Genomic DNA, 24,678 nt, shown 5'->3' on the forward strand with positions numbered 1-24,678 from the left:
TGTGCCTTTAGTTCCCCTTCCCTGAAATAGGTGTAGGGAGGGACTCCTTGACAGTGTCTGGTCTTTTTCATCTCTCAAAATGCTGTGAAGAATTTCTTCACGGCTAAGGCTGTCAGACTCTAGAAAATAGTTTGCCAACCAAAGACATAGAGTCTCCAATTTTGGAATACTTTAAAAATAGGAAGGAAGTTTATTTGTTTAGCAGAGTTTATAATTGTAGGACCGCCCAAGGCAGAGAATTAGCCAAATGGTATTTTGCGGAAGTTCTTTTTACAGGGTGGGCCCAAAGGAAACCAGTCATTAGGTGGAAATAAACTGTCAGATATTTGAGACTTATTTGCTTAGAGACATTTACACAGGTCTATTGTGACAGTCTCTATTGTGTTCAGCTTTTAAAAGAAATAAGTTTCCAAGTTTAAAATATTAGAGCAAGCTTGTCCAATCCACGGCCTGTGGCTACATGTAGCCCAGGATGGCTTTGAGTGTAGCCCAGCACAGATTCGTAAACTTTCTTAAAACCTTATATGATTTTTGTTTTAAAGCTAATCAACTGTCATCAAGTGTTAGCGTATTTTATGTGTGGGCCAAGACCGTTCTTCCAGTGTGGCCCAGGGAAGCCTAAAGATTGGACACCACTGTATTAAAGCTTGTAAAATTTGACTTCAGAAACACAAACCAGAAGCCTGCTTATGAGTAAGGAGTTTGTGACCCCTTGTATACTGATTATTAACAAATTAGTTGTGTAATAAGCATGAAATATTGCTAATACATCCAAGACCAAAATCTTCTTATGATTCTAGAAAAGGCTGTATTCCTGAATTTCTAGGGGAAGGGAAGGGAAGGGAAGGGATTCTCCTTCCATTTCTAGAAATAAGTGAATGTAATAAATACATAGGGATTTCCATGACACTAGTGTTTCAGTAAAAGCAGCCCTTCAAGTCTGTGCCATCCGATTTTGGTGTAACTGAAAGAACATCGTACCAGAGTTTGATTTTTGTCAATTAGCTGAGATTGCGGTCTCTGGATATTTTTCCCCAAGGAAAGAGCTTGATGTAGTAGACTACCAGACCACACAACTCCGTATTTGTTTTGCAATAACTACACTATTTGGGGGAGTAGTGTGGTGTTTCCAGACATTCTTGGTCAAGAAATCTGGCTGCTTCAAGCTTAGTGTTGATCACGATCTATTTCTTGTGCCTCTATTCTGGCAGGCACTTGAGACACAACTACTGGGATGAGAGAGACCCAGCTGCTGACTCCAGAGGGGAAGGCAGTGAAGGCAGTCACATGGTCGGCCTGCCGGAAAGCCGGTGGGGAACCGTAAACCTCTGAGTAGTCCCTTGGTATACAGAAGTAATAATTTCCCAAATGTAGTAAATCCCCCTTTGCAATCTCACTGTTAATTTTGATCAGGGATAGTTAAAACTGCTTGTACACTGTTACCTTAGATATTGTCCTTCTCAAAAACATCATTTTATTTTTCTGGGTGCCAGAGATTTGGCTTGGGTGTCGGTGTTAAGAAAGGTCTGCAGTGCCCTGGAGTACCTCTCCGCTGATTGGGGGCTCTAACAAATTTCTGTGCTAATCCTGACTGAATAGATGGAGGCAGTAGAGCCCACCTGGCCTGTGACTGTGGGGCAGAGGGTGACTTTACCTCCGTGAAGCCCCACATGAAGACCCCAGGGTGGGCAGCACAGCCCTTGACACTCACCTAGCACCTGCTGCTGCACATGAGCGTGCAGACCTGGGAAGGCTTGTGAGTTTCAGAGAATCCCTGTAAGTCCCTAGAAATGTGTGTGCTGGCTGTTCTCTCTCTCTCTCTCTCTCTTTTTAATTTGGTGGGCTTAGAGGTTTTAGACTAATAAGGAAATTTCACACCAGACGATTTTATTCCAATTATAAGCAAATCATAGGGACCTGGTGTGACCTAAAAAACCAGTCCTTACTGGGGAGGTCCAGTTCTGTGTAGCCTGGCTCTCTGACCAGATGCCAGCCATTCCAGCCTCATGTGGCTGCATTTCATGATCCCGAAAGTGAACAGGTTGAGTGAGTGATTCAGAGGTCCCATCCAGGGGTTGACAAAGAATATTGTAGAATGTTCCACCTCCGAGCAAAGGCACGGAGGTGGAAACCCAAATGGACAGAGGCTCAGGAGGTGTTCGAAACATGTTTGGTACAAAGGGGACTCGCAGATAAGCCAGGTGAAATAAGACAGGAAGAATTGAGTGGAGCCCCATTGGTGGAGGACCTGAGGATTAGCAGAACTGTGTTTGTTCTAGTAGAGATTGCAGAGGCGCTCTAGGAGGTTTGTGAGCAGGAGGCTGACCCCATCAGACCTGTGTTTCCAGAAGATCAGGCTTTGGTGGAGAGCGGGGTGGATGTAGGGAAATGCCAGAGGAAGGGCCCCAGAGGGGTGGTGTTACTGGGGTCTGGCTGAAGCAAGTGCAGGCCCGGACCAGCGCTTGAGGTTTTGGGCTCATGGTGAGAGAATATACACCCAGACAGCGGAGGGAAAGAGGGAGCGAGGAGAAAGAAGAGCAGAAGCCACTGTCCGGGTTTTGAGCCTGGTTACCTAGAAGGCATTTTGGAAACAAATAGAAAGAAAGGTCTATTTAAGGAAAAGAGAATGGGCTTGATGTGGGTATTTTAAGGTCAAGGACTTGAAATCTGGTGATTCTTTTTTTTTTTTTTTTACAGACGAAGTCTCACTCTGTCACCCAGGCTGGAGTACAGTGACATGATCTCAGCTCACTGCAACCTCTGCCTCCTGGGTTCAAGTAATTCTCCTGGCCTCAGCCTCCCAAGTAGCTGGGATTACATGCGTGCACCACCATGCACAGCTAGTTTTGTATTTTTAGTAGAGACAGGGTTTCACTGTGTTATAGCCAGACCGGTCTTGAACTCCTGACCTCAGGTGATCTGCTCACCTCAGCCTCCCAAAGTGCTAGGATTACAGGTGTGAGCTACCGCTCCTAGCCTGGCGATTCTCTAAATAGGTGATTGTAAATGTGAGCCAAGTTTAGAAAATAATTCAGAGCTGGAAATGTACAGAAGTAGAGAAAGAAGTAATCTTTTTTAGTTTTTGGAGAGTAGATGCTATCCAGACAGAAACACACACACACACACACACACACACACACACACACACACAGAGAGAGAGAGAGAGAATCAGAAGACTATAAAGAATCTTCTTTAAGATGTGTATGAAATGAAAGATTTTACTAAATACATTCCAAAGGAGAGAATTACATTAGTAATATTTCATTACCCTGTGCCTCCCCTTAAAGCTGATCTCTATTTTATTTTTCTCCTCTTGTAACTGTAAATCAAGATGAAGCCTCACTTTTGAAAATGTCATTAGGATTCAGAGACTACAAGTCCCACTTGGTAGATGGAGTTTTTGTTCTTGCATTGTGGTGGGTGGATCAAAGTTCAGTTCCAGTGAGTCACTGAAGCCTCTCAGCAAACAGTAGCGCTCCCTTGACATGGGACAAAGAAAGCTTTTTTTTTTTTTTTTTAAATTTGGAGACAGAGTCTCGCTGTATTGCCCAGCCCAGGCTGGAGTGCAGTGGCACCATCTTGGCTCACTGCAACCTTTGCCTCCTGGGTTCCAGCAATTCTCATGCCTCAGCCTCCCAAGTAGCTGGGATTACAGTTTGCCTGTCACCACACCTAGCTAATTTTTGTAATTTTAGTAGAGAAGAAGTTAAACCATGTTGGCCAGGTTGGTCTCAAACTCCTGACCTCAAGTGATCCACCCACCTTGGCCTCCCAAAGTACTGGGATTAAGGGCGTGAGCCACCGTCCAGGCCACAACAAAGCTTTGAGCACATTCCCAGCAGCAGCTCTTGGCTGGGGAAGCCAGTCTTTATCTTTGCCAAACTTGACTTTGGTGTTGATTCTCCAGAAATGTCCCTGATTGTAAAATATCTGATCTTGTGAAAATGAAGTCAGCACTCGCCTCTACCCCCAGAAGCTGAGAGGCCTGAAGGGGGAGAAAAAACCGCTTTCAAATCCTGCCTAGAGGGAACCTGCTCTGGAGGCCCTGGAAGGTGGAGGCAGGTTCTCAGTGCCTGTCTTTATTAAATAAAGCCCGAAAGCTCTCGACTGTGGTGCTCAAACCTTTGTAAGGGATGCCTGACTCCTCAAGAAGTCTCTGCCAATTGAATGAGCTCTAGTTGAAAGAAAGGTTTTTATAATCGAAGTAGAAATCTTTCTCTTTTTTTTTTGTTTTGAGATGAGGTCTTGCTCTGTCACCCGAATGAAGTGCAGTGGCCCAGTCTCACTGCAGCCTTGAACTCGTGGGCTCAAGTGATTCTCCTGCCTTAGCCTCCTAAGTAGCTGAGACTACAGGTGTGCACCACTGTGTTGCCCGGGCTGATCTTGAACTCCTGGGTTCAAGCATCCACCCGCCTCAGCCTCCCAAAGTGCTGAGACTACAGATGTGAACCACCACGCCTGGCCTCTTTCTTTCCCATTTATAAGAGTGGAGCTAACACCTCTTCCCAGTGACAGATTTGTAAAGACAGCTGTCCTGTCTTCCCTTCCCAAGCCAAAGGCATTTTAGTTCCTTCCCCCAGCCTCTCTTCATGCATTTTATCTCCCTTGTTGCTGCTGCTTTTAAGGTGTCCTAAAACCAAAAATGAAACTTTCTGTGTGACCTGATCAGCAAGAAGGAGGGTGAGGCTGTGACCCCTCTCTTAATGTGAGGATAACATTTCTCCTAATGCCCTAGGCTCTTTGTTCCTTTTCATTGTTTTGTTCTCCAGGCCATTCTGCTGGCTTATCCTGGGCTTACAGTCAATTACAATCCTTAAATCTTTTTCACATGAACTTTTGGCAAGCTAGGTCTACCCATGGGTGCTTACCAGCTGAGGGCTTCTTTGTGTGTGTGTGTGTGTGTGTGTGTTTGCAACTTACGTATAATACTTAACTTGTATCACTATGTTCTTGATGTTGACATTTTTTTTTGCTTTGTTTGTGGGTCTTTTTTTGTTTATTTTTTGTATTTTCATCCTATTAGCCAATTTATTTAGAATAGTAGAATTTGGAACTAGAAGTGATTTTAAGAGTACTGCAGTTCATTCCTTTCAGTACTGATACAGCAGCCTTGGGAAAACTGACCTGGAGCGATGGGTGCTGAATGGAGCTGAGATTCTCTTCCTCATATGCAAGGAGCCTGGACAGATAAAGGTGTAAAGAGAAATGTCTCAGAGCGCTAGGCACTGGCTACCAATTAAGACTTGGAAACTTTGTAGTCTGTGCAACTTCGTACTGTTTCATTCTTGTCCTGTGTAGTATTTCCTGGATTTCCTTCATCTGTAAAAGCAGGAAGAAAATATTTGCCACTCAGTTTTGCTTTTTAGGTATCAAACGCTTGTATACAACCTGAGGTTTTTTTTTTTCCTCCCCAACAAAGTATAGTTCATTTATTTTCCTTCTAGCCCTGGCTCAGTACACAGATGGTTTCTCTTCACCCATTGGGTTGCGGTTTTCTCCAGGTTGGTGCTGATGAGATAATAAAGCTCAGCATAGAAGGCCTTCAGGTCCAGCACAGCCTTGACCTCCCAGTAGGCCATCTTATCTCACTTTTGCACTAATGCCGGGTAATCCATTACGTGGGTCCCCTTGGGGGCCTTGGCCACTGCATCCCCATGTTCTGAGAAGCATTTGGAAATGATGTCTGGAAGGCTTCCAGTTTGGTCTTAACTGGATTCACTCTGTCCAGCACCTTCTCCTGGTTTGTTACCCCAAATCATTTCCACCTTCAGTCTTGGGGATCAGATGCTGGATCCATGTGATCACCAGAATGCATTTCTCTTGGAGCATCCAGACTTCTGGCTTAACCAGGGCAAGCAGCAACAGGGCTTCTCATGCCCAGGGAGAAATCCACAATCAGGGACGACTTCTCCTGCTTCTCTGTTTCCTTCCACCTCATCATCCTTGGGTGGGGGTTAGAGGATGGGGATGTCCAGGGGGGCCCGGAGGGCGGTCAGGTAGCTACAATAAGGGAATCCTTTTGCAAGAGCTGATGCAGGTATATGATTTTCTGTGGCAAGAATCTATAGAGGAATTCCTCAGCTTCCTGGGAAAGACCTTGCCTGAAGACATGTAGCTGAGTGCGGGCCTCCCTGCTCAGGCACCCGCCATAAGTCTTGGCCGTGCAGCTTCAGTTGCTGGATCTTTGGTCTTCTGGCCAGCTGCCCAGGGTTTTAAAATTAACAGCCTGAGTTTTATAAACATATATAGAAGTTATCTAACATTTATAACTCCAAGAATGCCAAGGAGCAATGAATAGTGTTGTTATTGTTACATTTGGTATTGTGTGCAGTCTAAAATATATAAAGTATAAAATAGCTTTTACCTAACATCCATTACTTGCAAAAATTCTGATTTGCCTGTTGATCAAAGTTGAAGAAAAGGAATGGTTACTTGGTGAGTCTAGTGTATTTCAAGAACTGAAGAGGTGCGAGAGGGAAACCTGTTTCTACCACTGATCTGGATGAAGTTCTGGGTTGTTGAGCACATGTGATAAGTTTTACTCAAGAATGCAGTTAGTGCTGTAAAGCTAGTCTGGCATATTTTAAAATTGTGAATAATTGATAGAACACGTGCTCAGAGCCCTTTCCTATAATTGAGCCTGGCCCTGATGAATCAGTGTAATTTTCTATTCATTTGGAAATGTGTAAATTTCTGTTCATTTGAAATGACCGTGGACCTCAGAGATGAAGACAGGGCAGTGGCGGGGCTGCACCGTGTGTTTGTGCAAGTTGCGTGATGCGCAAAGGCACTCAGCTGGTGGCAAAAGCAAGGACTGAGATCCAACCCACACTTGTCTTGTGAAATCTGCCACCCATAGGTTTTTGTCTGTGAGGGGGAGAACAGGAGTTTAGCTTTTAATGATTTGAACAAAGGCACTGTATATTTGAGGCATAGCCTATGCTATAACTTACTTTGTTTTTTAAAAAGTTAATTTTGGTGCTGTTGACACCTCGACAGCTATGTCCTTCCATACTATGTCCACATATGTAATAATTTGAATCACATTCATTTTACTGCAATTCCTCAGAAGGAACAAGGATGTTTATCTGGTTAACAGGCTAATGGTTTTATCTGAACTCAAGCTTGAACCCATTAGCTTCGAAAAAACAGACTAGTGCTTAATATTATCACAATTTTAATTTAAGTTACACATTTTCTTCTTAGGTAATTATCTTTGCAAAGGTAGGGGCAGACTTTTGAATATTGCTTTTAGACTGCCATCTAAAGGTTTTGGTTTCCGGGGTTTATTTTGAAGTTTGTTTTTATACCGTATTGTGCTTCCTGACTTAAAGGCTTCTGTGTATTAGGTAGTGAAGCATTTGGGGGCACTTAGAACTGTATGCCATTTCACTTGTACATTAAAAGAGTTTATCCTAATACAAAGATCTTTTTCTTCTTTCCAAATGATTTTGCCCCTAGAAGTTTTTACCTATTAGCAGTAGATGGTAACTTTGAAAAGACTAAAGGTTAAGAAAAATGTACTTTAAAAAATATTGAAATAACCTTTTTATGATTACAAAAATGCATATATATGAAAAATAACATACTGTTAAGCCAAAATACATATTCCTACCCAGAGATTGCCACAAGCGGCCCCTTCCAGATCTGTTTTATTAATAAGCACTATTTAAAATTCTATCCCTTTTGCTGTAAATAAGTAGAAGAAATAACAACTGTTCACATACATTTACTTTGGATTTTGTGTGTTTGTTTTTTTGAGATGGCGTTTCCCTCTTGTTGCCCAGTCTGGAGTGCAATGGCATGATCTCGGCTCAGCACAACCTCTGCCTCCTGGGTTCAGGTGATTCTCCTGTCTCAGCCTCCCAAGTAGCTGGGATTACAGGCGTGCACCACATGCCCGGCTAATTTTGTATTTTTAGTAAAGACTGGGTTTCGCCATGTTAGCCAGGCCAGTCTCGAACTCCTGACCTCAGGTGATCCACCTGCTTCGGCCTTCCAAATTGCTGGGATTACAGGCGTGAGCCACTGCGCCTGGCCGTACTTCGTTTTTTTAAATGAGAATTTTTTTGCCAGAATGCCAGACTAGATTGGGGGTGGATGGGTGGAGGGATTATTCTGTGGGCTTCAGCACACCCTGGTTTCACTATCTGCACAGTTTGCACTTTTTGTTCAGGAGTAAGATGTCCTTGAGAAGAGAAAACCCATATGAAGAAATACTGAGTTGTAATTTGTATTCAGATTCCTGGATTTTTTTTTTTTTTTTTTTGTCACAGTGGTTCTGCTGTCTAACCACTGGGCCCTCTCACCTGTCCCCGCCTTCAGCCCTCACCTCTCACATTCGGTCAGTTACCACTTCTTGCAGCTTTACCTTCTAGATGGTTCTTGACTTCATCCTCTCCTCTCTGTTTGTTTTGCCACTGCCCTAGGTGAGATCATCCCTTCTCTCTCCTCAGTTGCTTGTCTGTTCCTTCATCAGCGATATATTCACTCTGGCTGTGAGGGGCAGTGCCAGGCACTGGGTTGCAAGGTCCTTGCCTCCAGCCACTGTCTCCGGCAGGACGAAGCTAGGTGAATGAGCCATCGCCACTTCATCCTCTTGCCTGGCATCCTTCCTCTGCTGTTTTGTCCATCAAGCCCATTCTCTCCCCAGCAACTCTGGCAATATGTTGGAAATGCAAACCTGGACTAGTCCTCTTCTCTCAGGCCTCAGCTGTCTGAGTCTCAGCTGTTTGCTGGCAGCTGGGTCGGGCTGTCCTGGGCTGGAGTGCCTCCCCCGAACCTCCCTCCTTGCCTGCCTCCCCTGACCAACCAGGCCTCCTCGCCCTTAGGCAGTTTCCTCCACACCTCCCCTTCTGACCTCCCCTCTGTCCACCTTGTCAGTTTCCCTGCCTCTGTTACCTTGCTTTCTAAATAATGTTACTTGTCTGTCCCCACTGTTCAGCCCAGTGCCCAGCACAGTTTCTGTCCTGATAGTCTGCATTCTGTAAAATGGGAACGGGGTGTCTTCCTCAGGGTGTTTGTGTGAGGATTAATTGAGATAATAATCAAAGGAAAGCACGGCCTTTGGCACACAGTGGGTGTTAATAAGTGGTATTGACGCCTTAGATACTATATTAACTTAAATGACTGGGTTCAAGTGAAGGTGTCAGAAATGTAACCTGGGCCAGCAAGACTGGGCAAGCAAGACTCCGTCTCAAAAAAAAAAAAAATGACAGATTTTATTTGTTTCTTTCATTTTTAACCAATACAGTTTACCTACAGCACTTTGGGGTATTTTCAAGTAAATATATTTAACTGAAGTGAATTAGTGTTACATTATGCATTTTACACTTTTAGAGAAACAGAAACTGCCTCACATATTAAAATGGGCGTGTTAAGCAAATACTCTGATGTAGGCCTGCAGGGTTCACAGAAACAAATCAAACTGTATCCTGCCCCCAGCATCTCGTGTAGGGGAAGGACACAGGGCTGTGGCGGGTGTTACAGCAGAAAACCAGGTGCCCTCTGGACTGGGAGAGCAGGCCTGTGTGGGGAGGGAAAGGGGGAGACATTTGGGTTGCATCTGGAAGAATCTGCACACACTAGAGGAGAGTCAGTGGAAGACATTCCAGAGGAGAGCCTTGCCCACCTGGCTGCAGTGGCTGTCGGATGTGAGCTGCAGTTTCTTGAAATGAGGTATCAAAGGTATTTGTTGGGTATGCTTATCTTGTTTTCCCATTGGCAGTGATAATATCAAGTTGATGGTTGAAGATGCTTTTCTGTCTGTTTCTGTACTGGACTGAGTTGTCGTGTTCTAAGGACTAGCTAGGCAGTAAATCACATTAGACTAAAATTGAGTACTTGTAACATTTGAAAAGATACTAATGTGCTGGTTTTGATGAAGAATTTATATTGTGTAGAAATTAATTCCATTCTAACTAGTGGACCCTTGAGTTTTGCCCCATTAGAATTTGTTCTCCATGTGGATTTTAATTTCTTTTGGTAGGCTTTGATGGCTATAGCCTCTGGTGAGGCTTTCTCATTTTCAGGTGGATTTCTTTTCACTGGAATGATGGGGCTGGCTTTACTGCATTATTCATACATGCAATACATATGCACCATGGTCTCAAGAGATGACTCGTGGTGGTGGTGATTGTATTTTTGAGATGTAGCTGATGCTTCCCCTTCCCTGGACTTCCTTTAGTTCAAGGGTCCTTAATCTGAGGTCACAGGATAGAAGGGTGGGGGGTACATGAACTTGGATGGGGAAAAAATTATATATTTATTTTCACTAATCAGTAACTGAAAATCTAATATTTTCCTTCCATTAGGAATGTAGTCAGCAAACCCAGTAGCATTACAGATGGAGTATCCCTTATCTGAAATGCTTAGTGTTGTAGGTTTTGGACTTTGGAATATTTGCATTGTACTTACCAGTTGAGCATCCCAAATCTAAAAATCCAAAATGCCCCAATGAGCATTTCCTTTGAGTGTCATGTTAGTGCTAAAAATGTTTCAAATTTTGGAGCATTTCTATTTTGGATTTTTGGACTAGGAATATTCAGCCTGTAGCAGTTCCTGTGACTATAACATCAATAAAATCAAAGCACTATGATCTGTTTCTACTCTAAACACTCCTGACATCAGATGTGTCAAGAGTTTTCCCCACACCAACAACCAGTTCTCCCATTCTCTGGTCACCAGCTGGGTCTCCAGTGATTAAGTTAAATTCTTACACTGACAATCTGGAGTTACCACAGACCCCACAAGTTAAGAGCTTAGTCTCACAAGACTGCCCAAGACACCTACTGACCTGCTATAAATCGGGTTCCCATGGCCGCCTTCTCAGGGTCAGTCATTTGCTAGAATGGCCCACAGGACTTAGAACACTCTTAACTTACATTTACTGGTTTATTATAAAGAAGGTATGGGAGGGGCCTTGGGGGTGTGTGGAGCTTCCGTGCCGTCTTTGGGGCTGCCATGCTGCAACACCTCGATGTGCTCATCAACCCAGGAGCTCTCTGAATCCCACCATTTAAGGGTTTTTATGGAGGTTCCAATATGTGGTCATGATGGATTAAATCATGGACCATTGGTGACTAATTCACTTTTCTCCCCTCCCAGGACATAGGCGTTGGGAGTAGGGTGAAAATCCCAACCCTCTAATCACAAAATTGGTTCCTCTGGCAACCAGTGCCAATCCTAGAGCTATCTAGGGCCCAACCAGAGTCACCTCATTAGCATAAACTCAGGGACAGTTGATAGGGGCTTATTATGAGTAACAAAAGGCATTCCTAATATTACACGCTTCTCTCAGGAAATTCCAAGGGTTTTAGATGCTCTTGTGTCAAGACCAAATATTTCTTATTATATCACTATATCACATCAGTTATTTCCATATGCATTACAGTTTTATACGTCTCCAATACTGTATGTGCTTATCGTTACTTTGAGTTACGGTAAGTTATTGACTTGCCACTTGATCTTGTTAAATATGGTAATAAGCACTTAGTACTGTATCATAATTATTTGGATAATTCCCTTTCAGCATAATTCAGTCCTTTTGCCATCTCTTGTGTGAATTTTTTTTTTTTTTTTTTTTTTTTGAGATGGAGTCGGTCTGTCACTCACTGCAACCTCTGCTTCCCGGGTTCAAGCGATTCTACTGTGTCAGCCTCCCAAGTAGCTGGGACTACATGCGTGCGCCACCACACCAAGCTAATTTTTGTATTTTTAGCAGAGAAGGGCTTTCACCATGTTGGCCAGGATGGTCTCAATCTCTTGATCTTGTGATCTGCCCACCTCGGTCTCCCAAAGTACTGGGATTACAGATGTGAGCCACCGTGTGCAGCCTTTCCCTTGCGTTCTAATTTTTGCATTTGAGAAGTTTATTCTGAAGGTCCATAGGCTTCACCAGGCTGTGAGAGGAGTCTGTGGCACAAAACGTTGACGAATCTCTGCTGCAGTCCCTGGCGTGTGTTAGAGAGAAAGCAAGCCTGCATTCGTTCAGGATTGTGGGATATGTAATTGAGATGCTGTTTCTCACTAAAGACTGATCCCATATAGTCAGCAGCACACAATTTAACAAAACCTCAGTCGCTCCTGTGGGCATTGTAATACATACTTATCATAGAAAAGAAAGGGTTAAACTAGATTCTCTGCAGCCTTTGAAAATATACTAAACAGTTCCCATCCAAAAATATTTAAAATAAAAATAGCTAGACACAAAGTCTTCAGCTGTCTAGAATAATCTTATAATACAAAAGGACTTACTCCCTGTGTTTCTGGTTTACTATTGTTATAGCATCTGTTTCTTCTGCAAATATTTGTTGCATGCCTACTATGCTCAGGCATTGTGTTGGAGATTTACAGATTTATGGCGGTTTTCTCTTCCAAGACCTATTTGAAGTATATCTTTCTCATTACTTAAAAACTTTGAAGTCATTAAATTATTTTGCATTGCAATCATTTATACATTGAGCAGACTTATTGCATACTTGCAGTATGCCAGACAGTGTACTTCATCCTACGTAAGTAGCAAGATAGACAGTAATCCTACTCTCTTGGAGCTGACCTTGAGTATTTAGGTGTTTTGTGCTCTGAGGCTTAGGGGGCTGCCCTGATGTGCCATAAAAACTGCTTGACATTGTTAAAAATTACGGGAGGCCATTGTTTTAGGCTGAACTCCTGTACTGAGCCCCATCCGAATATACCAAACCAAAATGGAGTCACTCATGCTAAAGGTGATGTAAGAAAGCAGATGGATCCCAGAACAGACCAGTTTTTCCTGAAAACAGGAGAGTTCAGTCTATCTGAGTCAGTGTAGCAAGGAAGTCCCTTCTGTTTTGTTTAGCCCTTACAGAAAAGTAGCCTGAAGTAACCCGATGTTAACCAGTCGGCTTTTTCTATTCTGTTTCTTTGTTTTCATCTTATAGTACCTACTGTTCTGCCATTGCTGGTGGGAGTGTTCATTCAATTTTGTAGAGTGGAGTCTGCCCTGATTTATGAATCGTGAATAAAATATAATTAGATCTATAACTAAATTGGTTGTAATTGTGTCTTTTGATAGCACTCACAGACCTTGTGTGTTTTGTAAGGTAATGGTTTTCACACTCTGTTCCTGTGGGTGTTTATGATGTCTAGGGCTGGCAGAAGGAAGGAGGAGGGCATGTTCTGCTTCCTCAGCCCCATTTTCATCAGAACATTCATACTCATATATTTGAGATTGCTGGAAAGTTGAGGGTGGGGTGAGATGGAGAGTTTTGTTGCCTACAGGGTGTTTGGAAATTTGGTCAAAGGTTTGAACATGATTGGCATTATCTATCACTAGCTGATATTATAGAAATTATTTTTGTCATTTCTTATTCATTCTGTACTGAAAGGTAGATGGGATAATAGCAAGCTTGTTGCCTCTAAGTACTGTTATTTTAATAAAGTTGGCAGTCATGTGTGGTGGCTCATGCCTGTAATCCCAGCACTTTGGGAGGCTGAGGTGGGAGGATCCTTTGAGCCCACGTGTTTAAGACCAGCTTGGACAACAGGGTGAAAACCCATCTCTACAAAAAACAAAAAAGCTAGCCAGGAATGGTGGCATGTGCCTGCAGTTCCAGTGACTTGGGAGGCTGAAATGGGATAATTGCTCAAGCCTGGGAAGTTCAGGCTGTGGTGAGCTATGATTATGCCACTATACTCCAGCCTGGGCAACAAAGCAAGACCCTGTCTCAAAAAAAGAAAGAGTTGACCTTTTCTTATTTTATAAACATCAAAGTAACAGCGAGCATTTATTGGGCACCATTATAGGCTAGACTCTATGCTAAACTTTCACATTCAATATTTAATTTTGTCTTCAAAATGACCCTCCAAGGTATCTGGTAATGTCTCGTTTTAATAGAAGAGGAGCCAAGGTTCTTAGAGCTCAGTAGCATGCCCAAAGCAGTTCTTGCAGCTCATTTCAGCATTTCAAGCTGCAGAGTTCCCCATGGGGTCTGTCAGCATCACAGATCGTGGTTTCAGCTGTCTAGCAGTTAGGGCTGACTTTCTCTTGGTAGTTGTGACCAGCTGTGAGAGTTCATCTCTACCCTTTTAAAGGTTATTCTGTTTTGGTTCCTGCTCCAGATCGCTGGCTCCCTCCAGAGGGAATGTCTGTGCTCTAGTAAGCAGTCCTGGGCTCACTCTCACTTTTGTACCTGCCTCCCTCCCTCAGCCCACACACATTAAACAGTTTGCTTACACTGAAATGCAATTAGCAGTCCTGGCAGTTTATGCAAAGGTTGGGATACTCGTCACACATTTGCCAAAATGCTTTATTATTTCTTTTTTTTTGGTCATTGTCTATTGCCAGCTGATATTATAGAAATTATTTTTGTCACTTATTTGTTCTGTGCTGAGAGGTAGATGGTCTTTAAAAGAGGCTCTTTAAAAAAATCTTTTTTTTAAAAGGAAACCTTGTACTTTCTTTTTGTACAGTGTTTGCAGTTAATGAAATCTATGCCTTAATTGCCTATCAGAAAGGAATAAGATGTTTCTAATACGGTTTCTAATGAAATATGCCCTTGATAAAAGTTAGTTGCAGAACACTATGATCCCATTAAAAAAAATAGTAAAAGAAATTACCGTTAAGTATACACAAAGAACTACATGAGAGAAAAACCAGATTGTTAACTGTAGATGTTTCCAGAGATTATAGGCGACTTTATGTTTCCCTATTTTTCTTTTATGTGGATGTGTATTGAACTAATTTTTGGAAACCGAAGGTGATTAAAGAGTGCATTCTAGCTGGATGCGGTGGCTCATGCCTGTAATCCCATCACTTTGGGAGGCTGAGGCGGGTGGATCACCTGAGGTCAGGAGTTTGACACCAGCCTGACCAACATGGAGAAACCCCATCTCTACTAAAAGTACAAAAATTAGCCAGGTGTGGTGGTGCATGCCTGTAATTCCAGCTACTTGGGAGGCTGAGGCAGGAGAATTGCTTGAACCCGGGAGGTGGAGGTTGTGGTGAGCCGAGATCACACCACCACACTCCAGCCTGGGCAACAAGAGCAAAACTTTGTCTCAAAAAAAAAAGTACATTCTGCTGCTGTGTTTAAAAAGAAGGGTAGATTATTGAAAAGAGGTAAAACATAAATATTTGTTTTCCTTGGTTTTTGAGATTGGCGCTTTTATGCCGAGGCAGGACGCCTCAGCAGCATCTTAATAAGCCCAGGAGAAGGGTCTGACCTGGCTCCCTGGCAGGGAGTGGGAGGGAGAGAGCAAGGTGTTCTCCCTCATCTCCCCCACGTTTCTGTTCAGCAGTAATCGTCTTGCCACTTCTTGATTATGAAATGATTGGCCTTTCCGTTGAGCCTAGTAACACCTCTGCTGGTGCTGGTTTGGATTGAATGCTCAGCTCCAGGATGTGGAACAAGGGTGTACGTAAGAGGAGGGTGCTCCAGAGATACAAATGTATGCTTTATTTTCCTCTTAAAGCAAGAGGATAGGGAGAGGAAGAATGCAAGAGTCAAGCTTGAATTTTTCAGTAGTTGCTACAGTTCTGATAAGCTGATCTCATTCATTGTGGTTTAAATACTCAGAGTGAGATTGTAAGGTGCTAGCTGGGGCTAGTTATACCTGAATTTTGGGTATTGCACGTGATGTGAGAATTAAGGTTATGATTTGATCTGGAAGACGAGACTGTTTGCGGCTTCAGTAGTGAGTGTTCAGTAATGTTTTCCTTCCCTGGTGTTTATGTCTGGGTGTGCGTGTGATCCCCCAGCCTGGTTTCTGAGACAGCAGTGCAGCCTCCTCAGGGACCTCTCTGTTTCATGTTGCTTGTGGCCTGAGCCTGGGACAGGGAGCTTTTCTTTTCTCCTTAGTTCCTCTGAGGGAGGCAAGCCTTATCTTTTACCTTAGAAATGAAGTCCTGCCCTTGGAGGTCTGGCTAAAGCCCCAAAAATTCCTTTGCTGTGTTTTTCATTGAGGCGGATTCTGTTTATAAGTAAGCAAAGCTGATGTGAACCCCAGAGAGCGCGCAAGGCCATGTGATGCCTCAGTGGCCCCAGTCACTGGGGAGTGACTCTAGTCCTGCTGTAGACATGGCAGGGGACTGACGTGGAGAAGGCATGATGCCGTGGTGCCGGGGAAGAAAACTGCATATCAGGAGAAGTCGAATCACCGCTGAGTGACACATTAGACCCATGTGTGTGAGGCGCTGTGTAGATACTTTGCAAATTACCCACGTTTTTTGGTCCCATTTCTTTGTCCATTTGTATTGTATGTGATGACAGCCCTTTCTCATTTTACATAGCAGGGAGCAGAGAGGGCATGGGAATAAGGTGCAAGCAAACATTCAAACATGAATTCCAGTTTGGCTGTGCTTGTTAAAAATTTTTGATATGAGCTAACATTTTATTAAATCTCTTTTTTTGTGGAGAAAAAAAAAGAATCGATTTGGAATCCCAGGAGGCTTTGGTGACTGTTTTTTTTAATGTATTCATTTTATTAGAGAATTAAGTAAACCTTACATTATATAGCCAAGGCCAAAATAATTTTGCACAGTTAGAGTGTGTTCAAGAAACCAGTCATCATTTAACTGGATTAGACATCAACAAGGAGATGATACCTCCCAATATAAACTTCATTTGGGAAGATGACATTCCTCCAATATGTGGAAAGACAGTAGATACATTTTCTTCTCTCTGCCCCACAGAGGAAGAAATTTTCCCTCTTGAGGGGCCAACACTATTTTTTTTTTCTTTGAGATTGAGTCTTGCTCTGTTGCCCAGACTGGAGTGTAGTGGTACAAACTTGGCTCACTGCAACCTCTACTCCCGGGTTCAAGTTATTCTCCTGCCTCAGCCTCCTGAGTAGTTGGGATTACAGGTGCATGCCACCATGCCCGACTAATTTTTTGTATTTTTAGTAGAGATGGGATTTGACCGTGTTTACCAGGATGGTCTCGATCTCCTGACCTTGTGATCCACTTTCCTCGTCCTCCCAAAGTGCTGGGATTACAGGTGTGAGCCACCGCCCCTGGCCCAAACTCTTTTTTGCTGCTCTTTTCCCCTCTCCTTTCTTTGGTCTCCCCTTTCCACGAAGCTTCTTTAGTCATCTTTGCTCATCCTTAAAATCCTGATGCTCATCTCTGTAGAATCCAAGAAATCGGAGTGTCCCCGTGAGTACAGAGTAAGTGTTATCATCTGGATACCCAGTCATAAGTCTCCTTCTTCTTGGCAAAGGGTGGTTCACTAAACAGTGTCAACACTTTCATAGACTTGGATCAGTAAGCCTGGCAACTTCACCAAATAGCCAGGCACTGAGACAAGACATGCGCAAGGCATATTCTGAAAGAGAAGACATTTCTTGAGTGGCAAGAAGCTGCGGTTCCTGGACTTGACTTTCCTCACCCATGCCTGGTGACTGGTTTTATATTAAGAAGGGCAGGGTTTGGTAAATGTTTGTCATCCTATCTACTTTTATCTTTTGTTTTTATTTATTTATTATTATTATTTTCTGAGACGGAGTCTTGCTCTATGTCCAGCCTGGAATGCAGTGGTGCAATATCAGCTCACTGTAACCTCTGCCTCCCGGGTTCAGGCAATTCTCCTGTCTCAGCCTTCCAAGTAGCTGGGACTACAGGGATCTGCCACCATGCCTGGCTAATTTTTGTATTTTTAGTAGAGACAGGGTCTCACCATGTCTCTATTAAAGCCAGGCTCGTCTCGAACTGCTGACCCTAGGTGATCCACTCGCCTTAGCCTCCCAAAGTGTTGGGATTACAGGCGTGAGCCACTGCGCTCAGCCCCTGTCTGCTTTTAGTAACTTATTTGAAATGCACTCTGTACTGAGATTTTGCATTTCTCTATCCTCTTAACCTCCTTAATGCTTCCGTAGCACTTGGCTTTCCACCTTGTTTGTTTAGTCATTTATGTCCTTCTTTATTCCCTCTGTCTAGACAGATTCAGTCTTTTTTGTCCTCACCAGTTTGTTCGTCTCTGCTGTAAGCATGGTGGGGATCTGTGCAGTTTGGCTGCCTTCATGCTGTTTACAACTTGTCAAGGGCCTCCATACTGAAATGGACTTGGGTTGGATGGTGCTGTGGGTGGCATGCAGAGGAGGCCTTCCTATGAGGCACTGCCTTCCCTGGGATGTGGCAAAGGACAGGTGATGAAGCCTGGCTTCTGGACCCTGGCTGCCCATTAGAACAGCCAGGGTGGGGCACTCTGAAAACTGTGGGAGTGAGGGCCCCACCTCCAGACAAGCTGCTTCATTTAGGTGGGTGGACCTGGACATCAGGGTTTGAAAATACTGGCCATTCTCACGTGCAGCCACATTTGGGTTGAGAATCAACACATTCAGTGAAGGAGATTGGACTTTGAGGATTTACACGTTCGCATTCAGATTGAATATTCAGTGATTCTATGAATTCTATGTTTATGCTGGCCACCCAACGTTTTAAGTTTTAAAAACTATTTTAAGCTGGGCTCAGTGGCTCACGCCAGTAATCCCAAGACTTTGGGAGGCCAAGGCGGGTGGATCACGAGGTCAGGAGTTTGAGACCAGCCTGGGCAACATAGTGAAACCCTGTCTCTACTAAAAATACAAAAATTAGCCGGGCGTGGTGGCAGGTGCCTGCAGTCCCAGCTACTGGGGAGGCTGAGGTAGGATAATCACTTGAACCCGGGAGGTGGAGGTTGTGGTGAGCTGATATTGTGCCATTGCACTCCAGCCTGGACAACAGGAGGAAAACTCAGTCTCAAACAAACAAACAAACAAAAAGCTGTTTTAGAAAACCTACAAAATAATTTCATATCCTTAGAGTGCTATCTTCCTATATCTTTTTCACCTCCTCCCACCTCTTTTAGCTTCTACAGCCATAGGATTGCTTCTTTTGTGGTATCATAGTTTTAAATGTTTGTAGAAGGGTGTTGGTCCATCAGAAGGTTGCATTGAACCTTTTAAACAATTATTTTGGAGTATAAACTGGGTTTTGTGTTTGTATAGACTGTCTCTGTGGGTTTAAAAGCTACCAACACCTCATCCAATTTGTCATTTCAGAACTAGGGAAGCTGAGTAATACTACTTCTGTATCACATGAGATGAAAGATCAAGACGGAAAGGACAGAAAGATAAGGCAGAGGGGATGAAAGAGGGGCCCCTGTGTCAGGGGGCTGGCAGTAATTAGCTTCACCTATGCCCAGATGCCTCCTCAGCCAGCTACCAGGGACACCTGATCTCTCCTTGGGAGGCCGTAACACATTAATCTGACCTGTTGTCTAATTGTAAGCATGAAGCAGGCATTGAGGCATGAGTTCACCACAGTGTGAAGCCAAAATAGGACAGACCTCTGCACAGGAGCAGCCTTCTGTGCCTTCGCCCATGTTTGTGTTCTGGCACCTGTCACCTTGTATTGGAAATCACATACATGTGAGCTTCCTGAAGTCAGAGGGAATCATGTCTTCTTGTAGGAGGCATAGTTAAATCTTCATGATCGAATCGCGTCCTGTCAGGCTGAACCGCATAATATGAATGTTTACATGTGTCTTATCAAAATAGTGTCAGATGATATTTTCTCTTTAAAATGATTTAAATAATAGGCACTCATAAGATATTTTCTCAAGTGTTTTGTATGAAATTTAAGACATGGAAGATAGAGTGAGGAAATACTTGGTTTAATGTAGTTTCTACCCTTCCTTCTTACCTTATGATCAACAAATACAAATAACTGCTTGTCAATAAAAACCACAAATCTGTTCCTTCTGGAGAATGATTATGTGGCATAGTTTTTGTTTGAAGTGCTCATTTGAACTCCTTACGTCAAGAAAGCATTTCATCCAAGGGAAAAAAACACAACGTGTCCTGCCATATTTTTGAAGTCTTAGAATGTGTTTCTATCATATAACAGGAAAAAGGCTAGAATTTTAAATACACAGTGCTTCAGATTTATTTAATATTTGTTTCTTACTAGTTGACAGAAAAGAAAACAGCAAATGTAGACTTTTTATTCTAAATATTGCTTCAGGAGCTCTTTCCTAAATCCTCATGAATAAAATTACATTTGCATTGTATTTATAATCCTTTATAATCCTTAAATCCTTAAAAAGCAAGTTGACCCAAATGTTTAAATAAGGACTTTTTTTTTACAGAACTGAATATTTCTAATTCTCTTGGGATGTCATTATCTGGCTACGTATGAAACAGTATTCACTTATGCATGCTTCAGAAGCGTCATACATTACTGTGCATTTGTTAGTATGTGAACAAAGAAACTTGTTTTGGTTGTGAGCAAAATGCAGATTTACTTTCAAAATTGAGTTTTAGTATAAAGTCAAATAGGTTGGCAGAAGAGGGGTTTAACAGAGTTTTGTGTATCTAAATAAGGCCTGTTTCTTCATTAATTATTGGCGATTGATTTCAATGAACAGTTTTCTTGTGATTTTCCATGTAAAAGAAATTAAAACCAAGCCCCATACCCTTATTGAATCTGTCCCATTAAGATGCTTTTTGGATTCTTATTTGTGCTATAGTTGGTTTTGATTTACTTTGTCTGCAAACAGAAGTGACGTAGATGCTGTTGCTCCAACAAAACTAAAAAAAGCTTTTCACTAAAAGTACCCAGATTGTATCAGTGGGAATAAATCCACTGGTGTCAGTGAATTTGCCCTAAAAAGATCTGTGTTTTTGCAGTGAATATTGTCGTTGGAAGTATATGTTCTTTTAGACTAAATAAAGTTTTACTTGAGGACATTTTTCAGTGAGGCATGTTTATTTTAGGGGTTTAGTATTGTCTTCCTCTTATTTATTTTTACTTATCTGTATGAGCTGAAGCCCCAGCCAGCTGTCTCAGCCCTTGGAGCCTATTCTCCAAGTTGCTGACTCCTTTTCTTGAAGATGGAGTGTCCCCTTCCCTGGGCGTCTCTATCCTCATCCTTGCCTCCCTTGGGGCCTCCGTCTTCTCTGCCTGCGATTCCTCAGTTTCTCTACACCTGAAGTGTTGGGGTATCCCAGGGGCCTGTCTTGGCTCCTTCCTTTACTTTCCCTCCCAGGTATGAGCTGTTCATGTCCAGTCTAGAGCTCCTGTCTTGGAACCTAGGCCCACTTACCAGCTAGATGCCTTTACTTTCAACTCCTGGTCTTACTCAACACAGACAAAAGCAGACCTTATTGTGCTGTCTCCCCAAACCTTCCCTCTCTGCACTCCCTTGGTTAGCTAATGGCACAGTCATCCACACAGAAGCCTAAGCCAGAGCCCTGGGTGCCACGCCCCATATGCAGTATCCTCAGCACCCCATCCAGGTCACCACCAAATCCTGTTGGTTCTGTCTTCCAGAATCTTTCATTCAGCCTTTCTCTCAGCCTTCAGTGCTTAGTTCTCAGCAGGCTTGCAACATGCCCCACCTCAGTTACCCTGAAGGATTCCAACTAAACCCCTTCTGCCTGGTAGGGACTCACATACGTTCCTCTCACACTTCTGAATCCCTGACTCTGGCCTCTACAGATGCCTAGAAAAATGTATAGAATGAAATGAAGTAAATGACTCAAGTCCTCCATGCAAATAGGTGAGTCCAGGACAGAGTTATAAAGATGGAGAATTCAGGATTTTATCACGAATGACATTCTGCCTTCATTTTTCAGAAAACAATGCCTGAGGTCTGTTCTGGTAGAGGGTTTAAAAATAACCATTCAAAAAAATAACCATTTTTTATTTAGTCTTAGTATTCTTGACTAAAAGTAATGTTTAAATGGCATTAGGTTTTTTAAATTATTTGCAATTTGTTGTTGAAACTGTATTTGGTAATGTGCTCTTTGCCTTCAAATGTTCTGAAATTGTTAGTATTCTGACCAGGATTCCAGTGATTTCTGTTTTTAGACCTCAGTTATCTCCTTTATATCTGTATTACACTACAGCTTCTTGGGGCTTTTGAAGGCAGGGCACACCTTACCCTGAGAATGAGAACCTTTAGCTAAATTATGCCTGAATAATAAGACTTACCAGAGCAAGGAGAGAGAGACTTTGGTCTTTGACTAACGCGTGTCTTTTTAAGATTTTGAGTAAAGGAGAGGAGAGATTGGTCCTTGGAAAAACTACCACAGCCTCGATTGTGACCAAGTTATGATGTATTCTTCGGTTTCTTCTGACCCTGGGAATCGAGGAAACAGTCAAGTGATCTATTTTGTTTCGTCTTTTTGTTTGTGCCATTTACTACTGAGTCACCGATAAATTCATGTGACTTCACATATTTTCTCTACCCTTTGATATATAATGAAAGACATCGCTGCTCACTTCAGATGCAGCAGAAGACACAGCATGTAGAACCATGAGGTATTTTAACAAGCCCCAAAGGACCGAATAAGCTTTGAGTTTTCTGTTCAGAGTGGGTTAGTAATTGGGAAGAGTCATGTGACTTGATAAAATAATCTTAGACACTTGCTTAGAAGAGTGGCAAGATTCCTGTATAAATTGATTATTTTTGTTTGACAAATATCATTCTTTACAGAAATAACTTTTGCCAGGAAAGTCCTCTTTTTTGGAGAGTAACAATGGCTTTTTTGTTGTTGTTTTGTTTTGAGATGGGGTCTTAGTCACCTAGGCTAGAGTGCAGTGGCAAAGTCTTGGCTTACTGCAGCCTCCAGCTCCCGGGCTCCAGTGGGCCTCCTGCCTCAGCCTCCTGAGTAGCAGACACTGCAGCACACACCACCTCGCCCAGCTAATATTTGTGGTTTTTTTGTAGAGATAAGTTCTCTCCAATTTTCCCAGTCTGGTCTCGAACCCCGAGCTCAAGCAGTCTGCCTCCCTCAGCCTCCCAAAGTGCTGGGATTACAGGCATGCGCTACCATGCCTAGTCTAACTAGGGCTAAGTTTTTTCCAGGATTCTGTTGTGAACCATTGGCAAAGATGTGAATGAAACCTAGACTTCGTACTCTCTTCTCTCTGTTCTTCTTCTTTTTATAATTGACCAACAGTTCTTAGGCCTCTGCTTGATGTATGATTATTTGGCAGTATAAAAGTGGGCTATAACACAAGCAAATACTCAGTGCAGACAGATGCTTGACCTGTTGAAGTTTTGGCTTTTTTTTTTTGGAGACTGAGTCGTGCACTGTTGCCCTGGCTGGAGTGCAATGGCGCAGTCTCGACTCACTGCAACCTCTACCTCCTGGGTTCAAGCGATTCTCCTGCTTCAGCCTCCTGAGTAGCTGGGATTACAGGTGCCCGCCACCACACCCAGCTAATTTTTTTGTGTTTTTAGTAGAGATGGGGTTTCAGTATGTTGGTTGGCCAGGCTGGTCTTGAACTTCCAACCTCGTGATCCACCTGCCTCGGCCTCCCAAAGTGCTGGGATTACAGGCGTAAGCCACCACGCTTGGCTGAAATTTTGGCTCTTAAATTATCATTTAGGTCTCATGCTTCAGGAATCAATTCTTTAAAATATAAAACTTTCCTAAAGATCTTTTGACTCTTTGTATGATAAAATATTTTGAAAGGATATATCATAATCTTTATGGCAGAGAGATCTTTAAGGTGTACTTGATATGAAATCACAAAGAGAAAAATCTTTTGAGTCATTGAGTTTGGGAATTATGTCATGAACACTGAATACAAGGATACCTTTACAATTTAAAACCACCTCCTTTACTCTATGCATTGATCTTGGACCTAAAATGGAAAGGTGATTTTTTATTTCTCTATAATGTTGTTAAAAAGACATTGGGCCTGTGGGTATTGGGCCTTAAATTGAATTTTCCTTACATAGAAAAATGGAAAAAATTGGTTTAGGTGTGTTAGGTCACAACAAAAAGTAGGCCCTTTTGAAGCTTAAATTTATGCCTCCCTTAGCCTTGTTTAAATTCATGCCTGGCCACAAATATTAGTGCTGAGGCTGTCTGTCATCTAAGAATTGCACAGCTGTTCATTCACTGCCATATGGATTCATCTTTATGTCTAATGCTGTTTTGAAGAATCTTCTCAGAGGTTAATGATGAGAGGATATAGCAGTAGGGACAACACCGTGGCAGATGAGAACTTTTAGTACATCCTTTAATCATGATTTTTAACACTGGGAACCAAAAGCTTTATAGTCTCCGTGTGAAGAGGCCCCGGTGAGTGTATTGCTGTGAATAATATTAGTCGTGGGTTGCTTACTCCTTGATTAAAACCTCCTAGCTTTGTTGGCATACTAGTCACTATTCAACTATTAGGAAATACAGGACTGAGTTGTCATCGAAGGAAATAATGATGCTGGGATTTGGATAAATAATTGATGAGATAATTTCAGAGCCTTGATCTTCATCCCACTATTTACTGAAGAAGACTTTCCAAAGTATACTGCCATGAGAGCTAGAATAATTGAACCGTTTTGTGAACCACGTTGGAGACAGACTTCTATAGGAGGCAGCAGCTTCTCCAGAGAGGACCTTTGGCTTTGGAGTAGGACCAGCCTGGGCTTGAATCCAAGGCCTGCTAGGTTGGGTCATGCATGTCCCGAGGCTGGTGGTTTAACCTTGCAGGGTGCTGTGGGCATGTGAATCCTGTAGTGCGGCCCCTGGCATATAAGAGGCACTCATAAGTGTCAACCCCTTCTCTTCTCTGTGGAAGCTATGTGTTCACCTCCCATGGGAAGACATTCCTAGTCCTCGCTCGTGGGCTCCTCCTCCAGTGCTCCACAGTGGAATAGCCAGCGGGGCGTCCAGTGTGGAATTCAGTGTGGAAATGAATGCAAC

The 24,678-nt window shown here is 42.9% G+C and overlaps 1 protein-coding gene and 2 pseudogenes across 3 annotated transcripts in view; 1 reads left to right on the top strand and 2 right to left on the bottom strand.

The window, feature by feature from the left end:
* The window catches only part of TBC1D1 (TBC1 domain family member 1), a 244,551-nt gene that overhangs the window by 94,002 nt on the left and 125,871 nt on the right, over positions 1-24,678 (top strand). The gene's annotated exons all lie outside the window — the stretch shown is intronic.
* On the bottom strand, positions 5,452-8,584 carry LOC105732675 (proteasome activator complex subunit 2-like; annotated as a pseudogene).
* Positions 10,788-17,319, bottom strand: LOC110569285 (small ribosomal subunit protein mS33-like; annotated as a pseudogene).

The sequence above is a fragment of the Aotus nancymaae genome, unplaced genomic scaffold, assembly GCF_030222135.1.
Source record: "Aotus nancymaae isolate 86718 unplaced genomic scaffold, 86718_ANA_hifiasm-v0.15.2.pri h1tg000006l, whole genome shotgun sequence".
Classification (NCBI taxonomy): domain Eukaryota; kingdom Metazoa; phylum Chordata; class Mammalia; order Primates; family Aotidae; genus Aotus; species Aotus nancymaae.